This window comes from Lontra canadensis, unplaced genomic scaffold, assembly GCF_010015895.1.
Source record: "Lontra canadensis isolate GAN:19392208 unplaced genomic scaffold, GSC_riverotter_1.0 scaffold34, whole genome shotgun sequence".
NCBI lineage: Eukaryota > Metazoa > Chordata > Mammalia > Carnivora > Mustelidae > Lontra > Lontra canadensis.
In genome coordinates, this window is record NW_022631028.1 from 19,385,121 (window position 1) to 19,404,595 (window position 19,475).

The following is a 19,475-nucleotide window of genomic DNA, read 5'->3' on the forward strand; positions in this document are numbered from 1 at the left end:
TAAAAATGGTTGCCTGGAGCTTCAAACTTGCCATTGGCAACTAATACTCTCAGTTGTTTTTTTTGTTTTTGTTTTTGTTTTTGTTTTTGAAATGACAAGCTCACTTCATTCATTTTAGAGAAAATGTCTGCCAAGTGCCCAAGACCAAATACCAATAGTTGGTCAGTTGGTCTTTCAAGTAAAAATGGTGTTCAGTGAAAAAAGCAGGTAATTCTGCTCACAATTCAAACAACTGCCTAAGTATGTTTCCTTGAGATAACCATTATACTATATATACCTAGTTTGCAATGGAACTGTGTGTGCCCTGTGTATTTCTTATTTCTTCACACAGAATATAAAAATAATTTTATTTCCTCATCAAGGACAGTCCTAAATGAAACTAGCATTTTTTAAACAGTGTAAATGCATGGCTTGAAGAATACGACTCCTCATATTATTTGAACCCACAGCCTTGATTTGTACTGAAGCAGCATTATTCTTGCAATAGCAGTGCAAGTGTCAGTAGAAAAAAAACATGGTATCTCAGTATTACCGTGAAAATATTTTTGACCTCTAGAACTCCCTGAAAGGGTCTTAGGGACCTCCAGAGTATTACTGTGATGACTACTGTCTTTGATTCTTTCCTTCTTCACTTTCCTCCCTATGCTTGTGAACAAAGCAGGTAGATGCTTGGAGCCAAATACTAATGGACAACCACAGATAAATATAACTTGTCTCCTGTCCCCACAGATCCTAGTCTCCTTGAAAGCTCTGTCTCCTAGTGATACACTCCCTTTCTTCCTCTACTGCCCCCTGTCACTTGCAACAAAAAATCCCTAATCAAGCAGAGCATTTAAAAGACCCAAACCAGATCCTTCAGATTTGATTTCATTCCATGGATTTTCCATAGCCTATTTAATCTATTATTAATATCTATAACCTATTAGCATTGATCAATTGATCAGTATCCTCATTCCTTTTCTTACATTCTGCAACATGAGTATGTTTATTAGTTTGAATTATATCAAATTCCATTTTTGAGTGTGTCAAAAATGGTTGAATAACATCAATTTCACGTAATTCAACCAAATAGCCAAAGCATTATTTTCTATTATTGGAGGGGAAAAAACAAAATACATCAGCTGAAAGAAAATGGACTGTTCCCAAGTAATAGGATCGACATTTACTCCAGTAAGAACAATTTCAGTAAGGTAAAGATCACATGACTGAAAATGTGCCTTTGCTGAAACAAAAAAGGCCATTTTGGACCATGCTGCTTTTGTTCAAATACTGAGCTCACCAGTTTGTTTTTATGACCCTATACTGTTGAGGAAGATGGATCTCCCATTGCTGGTATCCTTCCAGGTGGACATCTAGCCTCTCACACACACCATCCCACTCACTCCTCCCCATAAGGAATTTGAGATAAAGAACAGAACTTTATCTGGAGTCACCCCCTTTCTCTTAGGATGACAAGTTCAGTCTACTCCTTCAAACTGTACCTTATACAGGGGGCAGGTTCCTGGGTGGGAAGAAGAGGTATGCCATGTTGATGCAGCATTGTCTTTGGGTGGAAAGTTTTATAGTAATCTGGGATTCACAGTAAAGAATTACACCATTAAAAAAAAAAAAAAGGAATTACACCATAACCACAGACCCAAAGCACTTTCTGACTTCTCAACGTCTAGCTCTAAATTTGGCAGGAAAAGAAAGATTAATTTTTCCTCTTTAGATATCAACATGGTGCTGCTTATATTTATTTTCCTAATCCATAACATAATGCCTGGCACACAGCAGCCACTCAACAAATATTTGTTGAGTGAGTGAATGTTTGCAAACATGTATCTTCTTAAGAATGAGACTCTATGGCTTTATCCATGCATGACCGCCAAGGGAAGAAGTTTATATTTTATACTAAGGATGTTAAGGGAGTAGGAAATTATTGAAGGTTTTAACCAGGAGGATACATGATCAAACTCACGTTTAAAGTGTTAATTAAATAATCATGAAGACAAATGGGAAATTGTTTCTGGTGAAGATCCAGACAAGGGCAGGTGGTGGTTAGTGGGGGAAGAGGATGTCATATGGGTCTGTTTCCACCTCATTACTTTCATGGTCTTCTTTCCAGAGATGAAATGGGGAGATTTGCATCCTGCTTGATCTCTGTAGGTGGTTGGTGTTACTTTTGTGACCTGCTTCACAATATCTGGTTGTTTGTCCTTGATACAATGAGGCTTCTCTGGGGCTTATGACAATGATGTCAATTATTTTTCCAGAGGGGAAATTGATGAGTTTTGGCTATCTGCTTCTCAGAGATAAAAAGCTTTCCACACATTATATGACTGGCAATTTAGACACTTTTTCATAGTCATTGTGGTCTAGTGATCATGGATGTCATCTGGGGACAAACCATTTATTTGTCTTTGCCTCCTGCCTCAGAACAGCTCTATAAACAGACTGATGGAATATTCCAGATTTGGAAAGGGGTCTTGAGGACCTACTGTAAGACTTTAAAGGTAACTTTACTTCTTGCCACCCTTAACTGCAGAATAGGTCTATGATCTCTTAAAAGTCACCATTTTTAGTAAAGGCCACATCATCTACAACATGGAAAGAAGAAGGGGTATCAGCCTACCCAACTAAATCCCAGCTGAGTTAATCTTGACTGTAGGGTGACAGAGGTTGGCAAAATCCCATCTTTGCATCCAAATTGTAAGGAAAAACTTGAAATTGAAAATTAAAGCCAATAGTGACAATGAGTAAATGAAAATAGGTTTGACATCATCACAAACTGATGGAGCTATGTGTTATCATACAAAACGGTGAAGAGGAAGCATAACAGATATTGATACTGTTTTCCCCTACAGTCCCCAAGACTTCAAACTTGTATTCCTGATGAAAATTGATAGGGTTTAGATCATGCTGCCAGTAAACACAACACAAGTGAAACCACACATCTTTCCAATCTCTAGCATAACAGAACTAAGTATTCTCTTTTACCATGGTCATGTTCATCAGAGAAATGTTTACTTATAACTCCAGTTGTGCAATTTTTTTGCATGGATAAGCCATAGAATCTAATTCTTAAGAAGCTAAACATTTGCAAACACTATTCATTCAACAAATATTTATTGAATGGATCTTATGTGCCAGGCATTATGCTATAGATTAAGTAGATAAATATTCACAAAGCACATACAGTCTGTGACTTCAGAATTACATATAATTCAAGCATGTGCAGAAAATTGCCTATAGAATATAGATGCCACAAGAGCAATTTAACCTATCCAATTACACAGATGAGAAAACTGAGACCTAGGGAGTTATTTTCCTAGCATCACACAGTAATAAACAAGAGCACTGGAAGTGATAATAAGCACCATTAATCTTTACTGAGTACTAACTATGTGCCAAGTACCTGGTAAGCAAGTTCTTCACTTGGGCTATTTTCATGAATTTTTATACAATTTTTCTCAAATAAGAAGACTGAGGTATAAGTTTGTAGAGTAAGGTTTATCTAGGCAGGGTGACTTGAAAGAAAGTGTTCCTAGTTACTGTCACACTGCAAAAGTGTGTCATCTCAGTGACACATGCACTTATCACCACCTAAAGGCCAATACCTGCTAATATCCACAAAACTAAGGGAATTTAGCCAATGTATAAAGAAATGGTGATATAGAAACCATCTACTTGCTTGCATTAAAGCCAGGAATGACCATGAAAAATAAAAATTTTTGGTTTAAGGTTTCCAAAAAATGTCTGAAATTTTGGTCATTGGTATATCAAGTTTTCCTGTAGGAATTATACATGATGCTAGAAAATGATTATTTTTAATAACAGAGTTTGAAACCAAAAGCTAACTTTCTATAAAGGTGAATGTCCTTCATTTTACCAGACAGCTCCCCAAGAGGGCCCTTGAAATGTTATGACTTTCAGGTCCCTCAAAACTTACATTTATTACTACTTTAGGCAATATAGAAATGTGCCCTAAGAGAGTTAATTCTGGCTTTGAATTTCTAACTACAAGGCTTTGGGTAATTTATCTATTAGGACCCTTTTTTCATATCTACTAAATGGAAATAAATGGAAATAATCATTCTTGACATCATTGGGTTATTGGGAGAACAAGAGTGGGTATGTTCATATAGCAAGAAAGACCAATGGTACATGTTGCCTCTTAGATCTGTTTCCCTGAGGATGGATTTTATCTATAATAACAACACGTCGAGGTACAGTGGCTAAAATGGACAAGGGTCCATCTTTCCCATCTGATAAGAAATCTAGAAAGAGTCTCAGATATGTCATTGGGATCCAGACTCATTGAATCTTTCTCTTTAGCCTTCCTTGGTGTGGACTCCATCTTGACAGCTTCACAATGGCTCTCTATCCCAGACATTATGTTTGCATTCCAAGAAGAAAAAAGAAGGGAACATGAGGTATGCCTACTGAATTCATCTCCTTGTAACAGGAAAATACTATTTCCAGGAAGTCCACTGTGTAGGGAGAGAGTTAATTTATAGTTTGTCTGTGATAATTCCATTCCTATCCCATGGATGGCTAGAACCATGCCAGGAACCATGGTACTGGCCCTTGGACAAGGAAGGGATGAAACACACTAACTAGTGCTTTACAATATTATGCTTAAAGTCCAAAATCCCCAGGAGGCATGGTATACCAGCTTCCCTACACTGTTCATTGAAAATGTGTAGACTGATAGGCTGCAGCTGGTTTACCTGGTTTTATAGCCTAGTTTTTGTTACTTAATGAGTATTGTATAAAAAAATCTCCTCAGTAAACTTGTGCCCCAGGTTCCCTAAGAATGGGCTATCTCGAAAGCATAAGGGTAGTTTATGATCTGGTGAGGAGATACTCCTCTGAAACTGAGAAGCTGTGACTAGATATTTCAAACCTTCTTGATATTTACCTAGGCTTTCTTTATCTTTCTATATTTTATCTTAAGTCTTCATTTAATATACATATATACATATATATGTATCTTTACATAGAGAAACAAATGTATCTTTAAGTAATCTATTTTGTATATAGAATAGATATATATAGCTAGGTCTATGTAACAAGAAAATATATATATGTGTATATGACTTGTATTTACATATAGGATCCATATGTATGGTATACACACATGCGTACACACTTACACACTTGTGAGTTGTTTTAATTATCCAACCCCGTGTAAATGTTGCAGCCACCCAGTTATATCTCACTGATAAGAAGCAAATCCCATAGCAATCTCAGTTCTAGGGGATCTGGGGTGGAGACAATTTTTAACTAGTAGCATCTCTTAAACAAAACTGGAGTTCTGTACACATGAAAGAGAAAGGCATTTATCTAGTACAGGGTTCTCAAACTTCAGCTAACATCAGAATTATAGATTGTCAGGCCCCAACCCCAGAGTTTGATTCAGTAGGTCTGGGATGGGGCCTGAGAATTTACATTCTTAACAGCTTCCCAGGTGATGCTGTTTCTGCTGGTCCAGGGATTATACTTTGAAAACCATTTGCCTAGCAGAACGAAAAAGGGTAGGATTAGCTTTGCTTCATCTTTGACAGCTTCTACTAGGTTGATTTTATGGTCCAAGCAAAGCAGAAAATAAATGAAGAAACCAATATCAAGCCTGGATGGGCTTATTTCTATCTTCCTGGGGAAAATGCCACATAAATATCAATCCATTTCATTGGCTTTATTTGGTGTGGGGACCAGAAGGGTACTAATGAAGAGAGTGGTTATTTGGCCAAGGGTTTTTAAACCCATGTCAGCAGTGAAGAGTGAACCATTTGTGCCAACTGCCATAGAAGAAACACTGAGGAAATATGACAGATGAATCCTAGGGACAGCCAGTTCTGAAAATGCTATTTTCTACTACAAAAAATATGACCAAAGAGACCATGCATTCCAGAAGCTGCCAAGCAGAAGCAACAGGAAAGAGAGGAGAAAAGCTGAGAACTGATGCCCACAGCTTTGTATTTTAGGTCTTCATTTACTTCAGCACAATGTTTGTGTTCTGGCTATCATGGGAAGGAAATCCGGGGCTTTCTGACAAGCCAGTGGAACAGGACACTAGACCTACCCTGACTTCACTTGAGAAATGCCAGACCTATCTCTTCCCTCCTAAATTCTAAGGACCCATTTCCTGAAATCTTGCTTGATAAAGGTCTGTGATTCCTTATCCACAATTCTAGAATCCAAACTCTCTGAAAACCAAGAGTTTATAATCCATTTGTGGTAAAACCTGACCTGATTACATTTGGCAGCAAAGCCTGAGGTGAACTCACATAAAACTATTTGTAGTCTTTAAATTTTCTTACTTGGTGTGAACAGCTTTACATTTCACTGCAGAAAAATGAACACACTTGATTGTAAAGCTCTGCCCAGACATGCTGGGGAGATTTTACATAATCAGTGAAACATACATCATGTTACCTTTCAAAAGAAGAAAAATTCCAAACTCCAAAATGTCCCAGGAGCTTTTAATATGGTATTGTGGACCTGACCTTTACTTTGCCTATTCATCCTGGTTCCCATTTTTTGATGAATCTTTCTGTCACAGCCTTGCCCAGATCTCTTTCTCCTGGGGCAATTTTCCAATACATCCAGATGTTCATGAGTTCCCTAGCAACTGGAGACGTGATGCCACTAGTCCGTGGCTGAATCCTATTTTGAACTCAGCAGGGAGCTTTGCTCAAAAAGTCCCTTCTCAGTGGTCTGAAACTCAGGAGAGGAAGTCTGAATCTCCTGACTTGACTGCTTACTTTGGGAAAATCAACTTAATTGTTTAAGTCTTCCATTCCTTTCCTTAGACCATGTTGCTGGCAGTATTTTTATATACAAAGGGAAGAAACCACAGCTCAGAAAAATTAATCAACTTCCTATAACACTGTCCCAACATGGTTCTAAGACACAATACTGTAAGCAGCTTGAGGGAAGAAACAGACTGTATGTCTTCTGTACAGAATAGGCTGCATAATTTGCAGAGCCCTGGGAAAACAAAAGTACAGGATCCCTTATCCAAAATACACTAAGAATTTCCAGATGGTAATCTTAGAGCTCTAAGTCAAACACCAGGTGCTTTAAGTGAGAGGTTGTGCACAGGTGCACAAGTTGCATGCCCTTGAAGCCGGCTCTGCTTCTATATTCTCCACAGCACCTAATATAGGATGACTTAATGAAATAATGTTTTAATTGAATGCCATCAATGACAATCAATGGGAGGTAATGCCGAGAAATGACATTCACAAAGTATTACAAAGCTGACTTCACAATATTCCTCCTTACTTTAGTACTATCCATTAGACGGTCTGCTTAACTTGCAAACTGCTTTTTTATTCGTTGAAACAACACTTCTGTAGCAGGCATATTGCCCAGGAGATGGCAACACTGCTTAAAACCTATTGGCACTCAAAGTAATTTATTATCCTTAAAGCTTTTCCTTCTTTTTATACACCAAGTTATAACCTCTTCCAGAAACCATTACCCAACATTTTCTCAAAACACTTCCTTTTGGTTGCATTGTGGATGTGATGGCATGTCCATTTGTCATGCTGAGTTTATAAACATCCAACTTTTCTTCACTGAATATTCAACTTATTCAAATACTGCCAGCTCATGATATAAAAAGCAAGCTAACCAGCCAGGAAGGCCAGAGTCTACACAATCATGCCTAATTGGTAGAAAAGGTTGGTTTCATTATGAATAAGCCAGTAATGTTCAATTACCTGTACAAAGGAAAGGGAACAGAAGTATTTAAAATCTAAAATAATGCATAATTCAAAAACCTCTTTTGTGACTGTAGAGTTGTCTTTTTTCTGTATTCTCATCAACTATGTTTTGTGTATGGTGCATGAAGAGCTCTATGTACACAAATATACAGGCAGTTGAGTTGGATAAGCCAAAGCCTTGTCTAGTGTCCCCTTTTTGTGACCTTGTGCAACTCTTGTGCAGGGACAGAAAGATGCTCAAGCTCTGGGAAATCTTAAATATGAATAGTCCCTGCTTCCTCACATCATGGAGAGAGAATCTAAAGCTCAAAGACACTTCTTCCTGCATTCCTATCCATACTGGAAACTGGAATCAGATTCTTGTCTTCCCTGTTCTCCTCAAACTCGCAAGGTAGCCAAAAGCTTGCCATCTACTGTGCTGGCCTAGGTACCCTATCGAACATAGAGCTGAGCTGTCAAGGAAACTGCTGGAAGCAGATCAGGCATCATGGTATTTTGCCTTTTGAAGTATCCAGAAAAGAAGCTTCTAAGAGTGGCAGGCATTAACTGTTAACAAGGTCAAGCTATTTACTGAATCGTTAAATAGCAGCACTCCCTGGCTAAACAGCACTCTGTCAGGCACTGAAGGAGTTAACAACAGACAACTAGGCGATAATATAGGATAATATAGTCCGCTTCCTCATGAAAAGAGTCAACAACCAATTTGGGAGACAAAAGTGGGTTCTCACTAGACCCTAAGCTCCTCTGGAGCAAGTTCTGCCTATGTGCCTGGTTTTTGTTCTGTTTTGTTTTGTTTGCTTTCTTACATGCGACAAAGATCACTGGCCCGGTTGTGCGATGGGAAAGAGACCCAGCCCACCAACTACATCGTCCTACCACTATGCCTCCACCTTGTTGAGGGAAAAAAGACAAAAAAGGGATCCCAAGTCAGGACCACAGTGCCAAAACCCTCAATAAGTGATCTGGTACTCCAAGGTGTGGACCTTGTGATGATCAGGCAGTTGTTGGGGGACACATCACAACATAGGATGGAGGAGGTCTCAGGTACCTTGAACAGCAAGGTTGAGTTGAGACCCAAGATGGTTCCATCCTTACACCCCACCATGTGCTTCTGCAGTGGGCTGCAGCCACTGTTGGCCATTGGTTGTACCCACCAGCACCCAGTCCTCCGGGGGACTGGGGATAGGCTCATTATCTGAGACTCAAATTGGTATTCTTGGACTCCAGTGGTCCTCAGGTCCCAGCCCTACAGGCAGGTGCCCAGACCCCTGCTCCACACCCTGTTCAGATGTTCTGGTCTTTAACAGCAATGCTTTTGCCTCCATTCAGGTGGCAGCAGGTCCCTGACAATCTGTTGTCCCACAGGTCCCAGATCCTGACTGTGCCATCAATGAAGCCAACGAAGGTCAAGTTGTCTTCAGGGTAGAAGGCCAGGGCCTGGCAGGTGAGAACTGCACAGGGTAGCTCATCTGTCCCATGCAGGAAGGGTACTGCAGGTCCCACACACTTAAACCAGGCAGGTTGTGGCCACCCATAAGCAGAGTTAGACTGAGGACAGCAGGCATGTGTGTAAGTAGGCCAAATAGGTCTGTACACACAGGTTGTTCTTGTCCTATATAAGGATACTTGTCCTATACCACCTGGCTAACCAGACTCCACACTTTGACACCACCTTTGTCAGAGGTGAATGTATGTCATGTAAAGCTGATGACAGCCATGGCCAGCACCAGCTCCCTGTGCTTTAGCATCTACATCTTCTCCATTCCATGTGGGACGGCCAACTTCTTTGATCCTTAGGGCAAGACATCTGGTCTTTTCCACATATCCTCAAAGTCCTCAGGGTCCTAGCATATGGGCTTCAGAAATGGATAGGTTCTCATAGCAGGCTTCTAGGCCACACAGGAGAGCATCTTCTCTGCTTTGGTACCTGGCTCTGTTCCCCTTTCTTAGGAACCCTCAAGCTGGGGGTAGGGAGAAGCACAGGTAGGATTAGAACCCAAGTGTTTTTGGTACATGGCTCCAGTCCCAAGTAATGTGGTCCTGGGTCCTGGCTCTCCAGGCTTGGTGCCTGTTCTGTCATCTTATGCTGTGGTTGGTCCAACTTCTTGAGGGTCCCAGCAAAGATCTGCCAGAGTTGTTCAGTTGTTCAAATATCCTGCCAATAATGGGGCTCAGAGTCCCAAGAAGGCTGCATGTCCAACTGGTATACTGGGGCAGTGTCTGATCCAGAGGGCTGCTTGCTCCTGTCTGATGACCTGTGGCCATGACATCTTTGAAGTACGGTCCCTGAAGACTGGAGGGGTGTGGGATCTTGAACACTGGGGGTGAGGAAGCCTCAGGTCTGGCTGATCCCCAGGAATCCTGGTGAGCAGTCTCAACCAGAGGAGACTTGGCTCACCTGGTACTCCCTGGGCTGGAAGCCCAAAGGTCAGCTCCAGGTCTCCATTGTCCACAGGAAGCTTTCTGCCTGCTTGTGATGTTCCTGGAGACTCTGCTGGATCTTCTGGAGTATGTAGTACATGCTCTCCATCTGCACCATCAGATAAAGGAGGAACCTGGGGAACTGCTGTCAGAGCAATTCAGTTCAGGATGAGCCCAAGTTCCTGGGGCCTCATCCTTTGAGGGCACTCCTAGGGGCTGAGAGGGCCCCAACAGGTCATCTTCAGGCAGTAGACACAAGAGCTTTCTACAAGGACTATCCTTTAGGACGGAGGCCAGGACAGCAAGGTGGAAACTGTCACGGTCAGCCAAGTTCAGGCTGAGAATGAACACTCCTATGCAGTCTATTGGCCTTTCATCACTGTGCAGCCAAAGAAATCCTTCTAAAAGGGAAGTCTTCATAGGCTCCCTCTGCTCTTAGAATAAGTGCCAAATTTTTAAGCTGTCTTTGAGGTATGGCACAGTATGAGCTAGGGGTCAGAAAACTTCTGTGTAAAGGGCCAGAGAATAAACATTTTCAGTGTTGCCAGCCAACCAATCTCTGTGGCAACCTCTCCATGCCATCACTACAGCAAGAAAAGAGCCATAGACACCTAGTAAATGGACAGACAAAATAGATGTCCAATAAAACTCTCTATATAAACACAGGCAGTGGGAGGATACAGCCTGCTTTCCACAGTTTGTAGACTCTTGGACTATGCATCTGAACTTCATGCTTATTAATCACCTGAGCATCTTGTTAAATACAGATTTTAATACATTCGCTTGGCGTGGAGACTTAGATTTTATATTTTTAACAAGTTTGCAGGTGATGCTGGTGCTGCAGATATAGAGAATAGGGACTCTACCTTTTTAGCCTCAGCTCACACCTTCCCTTCACTTTCCGTGATGGTACACATTGGACCTGTCAACTCCTTCCTATCATGTTTTCTCTGCTCCATGGTCTCTGTGCACACTGTCTTTGGGCTGACTTGTTCTCTTTTTCCTTAAGCTATTCACTTAAATTCTATCTCAGATGCCCCCTTCCATAGGAAAGATGCTCCACAGGAGATCAAACATACCCCTATATGCCCTCATTGGTCCAGATACTCTCCACCAGAGTGATTATCACATTTGTCCTTTTACATTTGTTTGTGTCATTGCTGATTAAGGGCCATCTCCTCCACTGGAATGTAAACTGCTTGAGAAGAGACAATATGCCAGTTTGGTTATTTTACACCATGTCCCTAGCACAGTTTTCTGAATTCATTGCTACTCCATATTGAAAAAAAATCAATGAAACAATTTATCAATCCCCATTGTCTAGAATGACCCATAATAGACACGGGCTCAGTTAATACTGTTGGGTAACTTTTAGAAAGTTTTGGAATTCACAGGATTTTTACATTTTGGAAGGTTTTGTTTTGTTTTGGACCCCTTTACTGTTCCCCTTCCCTTCCTTCTGTTCTCTACTCATCTCTCTCAAAATCAATCATGCCCAACAGAACTCTCTACAATGATGAGACTGTTCTATGTTGTCCAATACGGCAACCAGCTGTGCTACTGGGTATCTGAAATGTGCTGGTACAACTGAACTGTAATTATATTTTAAGTTTGAATGTGAATGGACACATATGACTTATGATTACTATATTAGACAGCACAACTCTAGATTTTTCTGGAGTGATTATATCTATTATAAAACCAATGGCCATCGCTATGATGACAGTTACTAAATCATTTAGAATGAATCACCAAGAGTGCAAGAAATACCTTGTTTTGGAATCCATTGTATTGTTCCGAGTCTGGCACCAATTCTAGCATACTCTCAGCTTGTAATAGATCTGAGTGGCACATTTCTAGGACTTCCCAGTCCCCACATACATTCTTTTTTGTTTTTGTTTTTTTTAATAATTTTTTAAATTTATTTTCAACATAACAGTATTCATTGTTTTTGTACCACACCCAGTGCTCCATGCAATCTGTGCCCTCTCTAATACCCACCATCTGGTTCCCCCAACCTCCCACCCCCCCACCTCTTCAAACCCTTCAGATTGTTTTTCTGAGTCCATAGTCTCTCATTGTTCACCTCCTCTTCCAATTTCCCCCAACTCCCTTCTCCTAACTCCCCATGTCCTCCATGCTATTTGTTATGCTCCACAAATAAGTGAAACCATATGATAATTGACTCTCTCTGCTTGACTTATTTCACTCAGCATAATCTCTTCCAGTCCCGTCCATGTTGCTACAAAAGTTGGGTATTCATCCTTTCTGATGGAGGCATAATACTCCATAGTGTATATGGACCACATCTTCCTTATCCATTCGTCCGTTGAAGGGCATCTTGGTTCTTTCCGCAGTTTGGCGACCGTGGCCATTGCTGCTATAAACACTGGGGTACAGATGGCCCTTCTTTTCACTACATCTGTATCTTTTACTCAGTAGTGCAATTGCAGGGTCATAGGGAAGCTCTTGGATCGGAAGAATAAACATTGTTAAAATGTCTATACTGCCTAGAGCAATCTATACTTTTAATGCCATTCCAATCAAAATTCCACCGGTATTCTTCAAAGAGCTGGAGCAAATAATCCAAAAATTTGTATGGAACCAGAAGAGACCCCGAATCGCTAAGGAAATGTTGAAAAACAAAAATAAAACTGGGGGCATCATGTTACCTGATTTCAAGCTTTACTACAAAGCTGTGATCACCAAGACAGCATGGTACTGGCATAAAAACAGACACATAGACCAGTGGAACAGAGTAGAGAGCCCAGATATGGACCCTCAACTCTATGGTCAGTTAATCTTCGACAAAACAGGAAAAAATATACAGTGGAAAAAAGACAGTCTCTTCAATAAATGGTGCTGGGAAAACTGGGTAGCTATATGTAGAAGAATGAAACTCGACCACATATATTCTTTTGTGAAAATCTGAGAATGCTCTTCTTCCTCTTACTTACATACAAAATCACATCTATTCTTTTTTGGTGGGGGGAATAACTTGAATGTGGGTTTTATCATACTTTTTGAGATATAATTCACATCACAAAATTCACACCTTCAAAGTATATAATTCATTTAGTACCTTGATGACATTGTACAATCATCACCTCTAATTCCAGAACCTTATAATCATCAAAAAGAAATCCCATTCCTGCTAGCAGTCCCCTCCCTTCCTTCCTCCCTCCCTTTATTCCTTCCTTCCTTTCTTCCTTCCTTCCTTTTCTTTCCTTTCCTCCTTTCCTTTCATTCCCTTCCTTCTTTTCCTTCCTTCCCTCCTTCCTTCCTGCCTTCTCCTGAAGGAGTTCATCCACTATTGAACTGACTAGTTCCTCAGATTTGTCCATTCTGGACACTTCATATAAATGGGATCATATAATATGTGGCCTTTTTTGGTTAGCTACTTTCACTTAGCATTAGGTTTTTTTTGTTTGTTTGTTTAAGATTTTATTTATTTATTTGACAGACAGAGATCACAAGCAGGCAGAGAAGCAGGCAGAGAGAGAGGAGGAAGCAGGCTCCCTGCCCAGGACCCTGGGATCATGACCTGAGCTGAAGGCAGAGGCTTTAACCCACTGAGCCACACAGGCGCCCCTAGCATTAGGTTTTAAAGTTCATGGAGGCTATAGCTTGTATCAGTACTTCCTTATTTTTATAGCTTTTAAAGGCACACCACAATTTCATCATCCATTAATTATTAGGCACTGGGGTCATTTCCATGTTTAGACTATTATGAATAATATTACTATTAACTTCCATGTTTGTGTTTCATGTGTACCTATTTTCATTTATCTTAGAGATATACCAATGAGTAGAATTTCTGGGTCAAATGATAGTTCATTGGAACTGCCAAATTGATTTCTAAAGTGTACCGCTTTCCATCTCTAACAACAAATAGGATGGTTCCCATTTCTCCACATCCTCACTAACATTTACTATTATTGTCTGTTATTTTTAAAGAGACTTCATTTATTTTTGAGAGAGAGAGAGAAGGAGTTGGAGGAGAGGCAGAGCAAGAAGTAGACTCCCTGCTGAGCAGGAAGCCGGATGCAGGCAGGACTCCATCCCAGGACCCTAGGATCATGACCTGAGCCAAAGGCACACAACCTACTAAGCCACTGAGGTACTCCATGTCTTTATCATAGTGATCTTAGTGCATGTGAAGTGGTACCCAATTGAAACTTCAATTTGGAATACACCAAAAACTAATGATGCCCAACATTGTTCATGTGCTTATTGACTACTTTGGAAAAATAGCTATTCAAATATTTCCCCCAATTTTTAATTAGGCTTTTGTCTTTTGAATTGTGAGAGTTCTTTATATATTCTGGATATAGTCCATTAAAATATACATAACTTGCAAATACATTCTCCCTTTCTGCAGGATGCCTCTATACGCTCTTCACAGTATCCTTCTAATTTCAATGAAATCTGACTTATCTATTTTTCCCTTTTGTTGCTTTTGCTTTGGAGGTCATATTTGCCAAACCATTGCCTAATCAGGGGTCAAAAGTATTCATTTATACTTGCTTTCTTTTAAGAGTTTTTTTTTTCATTTTAGCTCTTACCTTTAGGTCTTTGATCCACTTTGACTCATTTTTTTTATTATGTTGATTTTTATTAATGGCATGAGGTAGGGATCCATCTTCTTTCTTTTACATGTGAACATCCATTTGTCCCGCACTGTTTGTTGAAAAGACTACACTTTTGCCCATAAATCATATGGTATCCCTCTATTTCTTTTTCTTTTACTTGTCTAATTGCCCTGGCTAGGACCTCCAGTTCAGTACTGAAAAAAAATTGATGACAGTGGGCTTCCTTGCTGTTTTCTTGATCCTAAAGGAATATTTCAGTTTTTTACACTTAAGTAGGAGGTTAACTATGGTGGATTACCTTTATCATGTTGAGGAAGTTCCCTTCTATTTATGGTTTGATGAAAGTGTTTTGCATCACAAAAAGGTTTTGTAAAATGGTTTTTCTGCATCTATTTGTATAATCAAATGAGTTTTTTCTCTTCATTCTATTAATGTTGTATATTACACTGATTGATTTTTTTACATTAACCAAGACTTGCATAGCTGTGGGATAAATCCCACTTGATCCTGGCATATAATCCTCTTTGTATGTTGTTGGATGTGGTTCACTGGTATTTTGTAAAGGATTTTAATTTCTATATTAATAAAGTGTACTTTTTTCTTTCTCATTCATATCAAAGTATTTTCTAATATCCTTTGTGATTTCTTCTTTGACTCACAGGTTATTTAGGAAGGTGATGTTTAATTTCCACATATTTGGGAATTTCCCAAATATCCTCCTGTTGCTTATTTTCTATTTCATTCCATTGTTGTCAGGGAACAACATATTTTGTATGATTTCAACTCTTTTAAGTGTATTGAGACTTGTTTTATGGCCTAATAGTTGGTCTACTTTGGAGAATGTTCCCAATGCACTTGAGAATACATATTGTGCAGTTACTGAGGGAGAAGCACTGGAGATGCAGGTTAGGTATAGTTTGTTTAGTGTCGGTAAAGTCTTCTCTTTCCTTGTTCATCCTATACCTAGGTGTTTCAGTTGTTATATAAAATAGAGCATTGATGTTTCCAACTACTAAAGTTGAATTGGTTGATTTCCCTTCAATTCTATCAGATTTGTTTCATGCATGCAGGACTGTATTGTTTGGTTTAAAGATGTTTATAATTATTATATCATCTTGGTGAAATTAACATTTTATTATTACAAAATGTCCCTCTGTGTGTCTAGTAACAAGCTTTGTCATAAAGTACATTTTGTCTATTATTAGTAGAGCCACTCCAGATTGTGGGGTTACTTTTTTATGGTATATCTTTTTTCCATTCTTTTACTTTCAACCTATTTGTGTCTTTGAATAAAATCTGTATCTTTTTAGACAGTATTTAGTTGAATTGTTTTTTCCAGTTTTACTGATAATAACTGACATACATCGGGGCACCTGGGTGGCTCAATCATTAAGCATCTGTCTTCGGCTCAGGTCATGATCCCAGGGTCCTGGGATCAAGCCCCACATCGGGCGCCCTGCTCTGTGGGAAGCCTGCTTCTCTCTCTCCCACTCCCCCTGCTTGTGTTCCCTCTCTCGCTGTGTCTCTCTCTGTCAAATAAATAAAATCTTTAAAAATAATAATAATAATTGACATACATCACTATGTAAATTTAAATACACAGCATTATAGTTTGATTACCATAGATTATAAAATGATTACTACCAAAGGTTTATTTAACATCCACCACCATATAGACACAATTTTTTAAAAAGAAAAAAAAATAAAGCAGCCCATGTGTCCATTGATAGATGAATGCATTAAAAAAAAGATTGTGTGTGTGTGTGTGTGTGTGATGGAATATTATTTGGCCATCAAAAGGAATGAAATTCCTTTTGTAAATTGCCATTTACAATGATGCAGGTGGAGCTAAAATGTATAATGCTAAGCAAAATAAGCCAGTCAGAGAACTACAAATACCATATGATTTAACTCATATGTGGGATTAAAGAAACAGAACAAACAAGCAAAGAAGAAAGAAAGAAAGAAGACAGAGACATAAACAAAAATCACACTCTTAATTATAGAGAACAAACTGATGGTTACTAGAGGGAGATGGGGGAAGATGGGTAATACAGGTGACAGGATTAAGGAGTACACTTGTGATGAGCACTGGGTAATGTATATGGTAGTTGAATCACAATATTATACACCTAAAACTAATATAACACTGTATATTAACTATACTGGAATTAAAATAAAATTTAAGAAATACCAAAAGGAGTTCTTCTTGGATGAGAACTCAGGAATTACTTTCTTAACAACTTTCCTATGTATCCTACAGCACTGTCAGCTACAGTCATTATGTTGTGCATTACATCCTAATACTTATTTATCTTATAATAGCAAGTTTGTATCTTTTGACCACCTTCATCCAATGCCCCCACCCCTCCACTTCTTGACTCTGGTAATCACAAATCTGACTTCTGCTATAAATTAGTAGTTTTTTTTTTTTATTAGATTCCACGTATAAGTGGGATTATATAATAGTCGTCTCTCTGACATATTTTACTTAACATAACACCATCAAGTTCCAGCCATGTTGTTGCAAACAGGATTTCCACATCTTTACAGCTGAATGATATTTTATTGTACATACATTGCACACCTTCTTTATTTATTAATCCACTAATGGACACTCAGTTGTTTCCATGTCTATAAACAATGATGCTGTGTGGCTATCTTTTCAAGTTAGTGTTTTTGTTTCTGTTGGATATGTACCCAGAATTCAAATTACTAGATTATATGGCAATATTATTTTTAATTTTTTGAGGAATCTCCATACTGTTTTCCATAGTAGCTGCCCCAATTTATGATTCCACCAACAGTGCACAAGTGTTCCCCATTTTCTCCACATCCATGCCAGTATATTTTATCTTTTTGTTTCTAACAGGTATGAGGTGATCTATCACTGTGGTTTTAATTTTAACTTCCCTAATAACTAGGGATGTTGAGCATCTTTTCATGTACCAGGTAACCATTCATTATCTCCTTGTTAAAGACACATTTTTAAAATTTTATTTAAATTCAATTAACCAACATATAGTACCACCATTAGTTTTAGATGTAGTGTTCAATAATTTATCAGTTCAATAATTTATCAGTTGCTTATAATACCCAGTGTTCAACACATCATATGCCCTCCTTAATGCCCATCACTCAATTACCCCATCACCTACCCATCTAGCAACCCTCAGTTTGTTTCCTATAGTTAAGAGTCTCTCCTGATTTGTCTCCCTTCACTCTCTTTCCCTATGATCCTCTGCACTGTTTCTTATATTCCACATATAATTGAAACTACATGGTAATTGTATTTCTCTGGTTTACATATTTCACTCAGCATAATACCCTCCAGTTCCATCCACATTGATGTAAATGGTTAAGTATTCATCCTTTCTTACGGTTGAGTAATATATATATATTAAAATATATATTTTTAAGTAACATATATATATATATTAAAGTTATATATATATTAAAAAAAGAAGCTCTGGTATATGTATATATGTATACATATATGGTATACATATATACATATATACATATATGGTATATGTATATATGTATATGTATATATACATATATAGTGTGTGTATATATATATATATATATAAAGATTTTATTTATTTATTTGACGAGATCACAAGTAGGCAGAGAGGCAGGCGGAGAGAAAGGAGGAAGCAGGCTCCCTGCCGAGCAGAGAGACTGATGCAGGGCTTGATCCCAAGACCCTGAGATCATGACCTGAGCCGAAGGCAGAGGCTTTAACCCACTGAGCCACCCAGGCACCCCTATACCAGATCTTCTTTAGCCATTCATCTATCAATGGACATGTTGGCTCTTTCCATGGTTTAGCTATTGTGGACATCGCTACTTTGAACACTGGGGGGCATGTGCCCGTTCAGATCACTACATTTGTATCTTTGGGGTAAATACCCAGTAGTGCAATTGCTGGGTCATAGGTAGCTCTATTTTTAACTTCTTGAGGAACCTCCATACTGTTTTCCAGAGTGGCTGTACCAGCTTACATTCCCACCAACAGTTTAAGATGCTTCCCCTTTCTCCAGAACTTCACCAACACTTGTCTTTTCTTGTCTTGTTAGTTTTAACCATTCTGACTGGTGTGAGGTGGTTTATCATTGTGGTTTTGATTTGTATTTCCCTGATGCTAAGTGATGTGGAACATTTTATCCATGTGTCTCTTGGCCATTTTATATGTCTTCTTCAGACAAACATCTACTCAACCGTGGACACAGCAACTTCTTGCTAGATAAGTATTGCATGGTAAGGGAAACAAAAGCAAAAATGAACTATTGGGACTTCATCAAGATAAAAAGCAAAATTAACACAGCAAAATTAACAGTCAACAAAACTACACTTGGTCTTAGCCAAAAGGCCAAGAAGCGATCACAGTCAACAAAACTAAAAGCTAACCTACACAATGGGAGAAGATATTTGCAAATGACATACCAGATAAAGGGCTCATATCCAAGATCTATAAAGAACTTACCAAACTCAACACCCAAAAAACAAATAATCCAGTCAAGAAATGGGCAGAAGACATGAACAGATATTTTTCCAAAGAAGAATACAAATGGAAAAACTCATTTTTGATTGGATTATTTGGGGTTTTTCTATTTGCTATTGAGTTATAGGAATTCTTTATATATTTTGGATATTAACCCCTTTTCCAATATATGGTTTAAAAATATTTTTCCAGGGTGCCTGGGTGGCTCAGTGGGTTAAAGCCTCTGCCTTCGGCTCAGGT

General features: G+C 38.9%; 1 pseudogene; it reads right to left on the minus strand.

Annotated features, from left to right (window-relative positions):
- Nucleotides 1-8,999: 8,999 nt before the first annotated feature.
- On the minus strand, nucleotides 9,000-11,990 carry LOC116873594 (annotated as a pseudogene).
- Nucleotides 11,991-19,475: the final 7,485 nt, after the last annotated feature.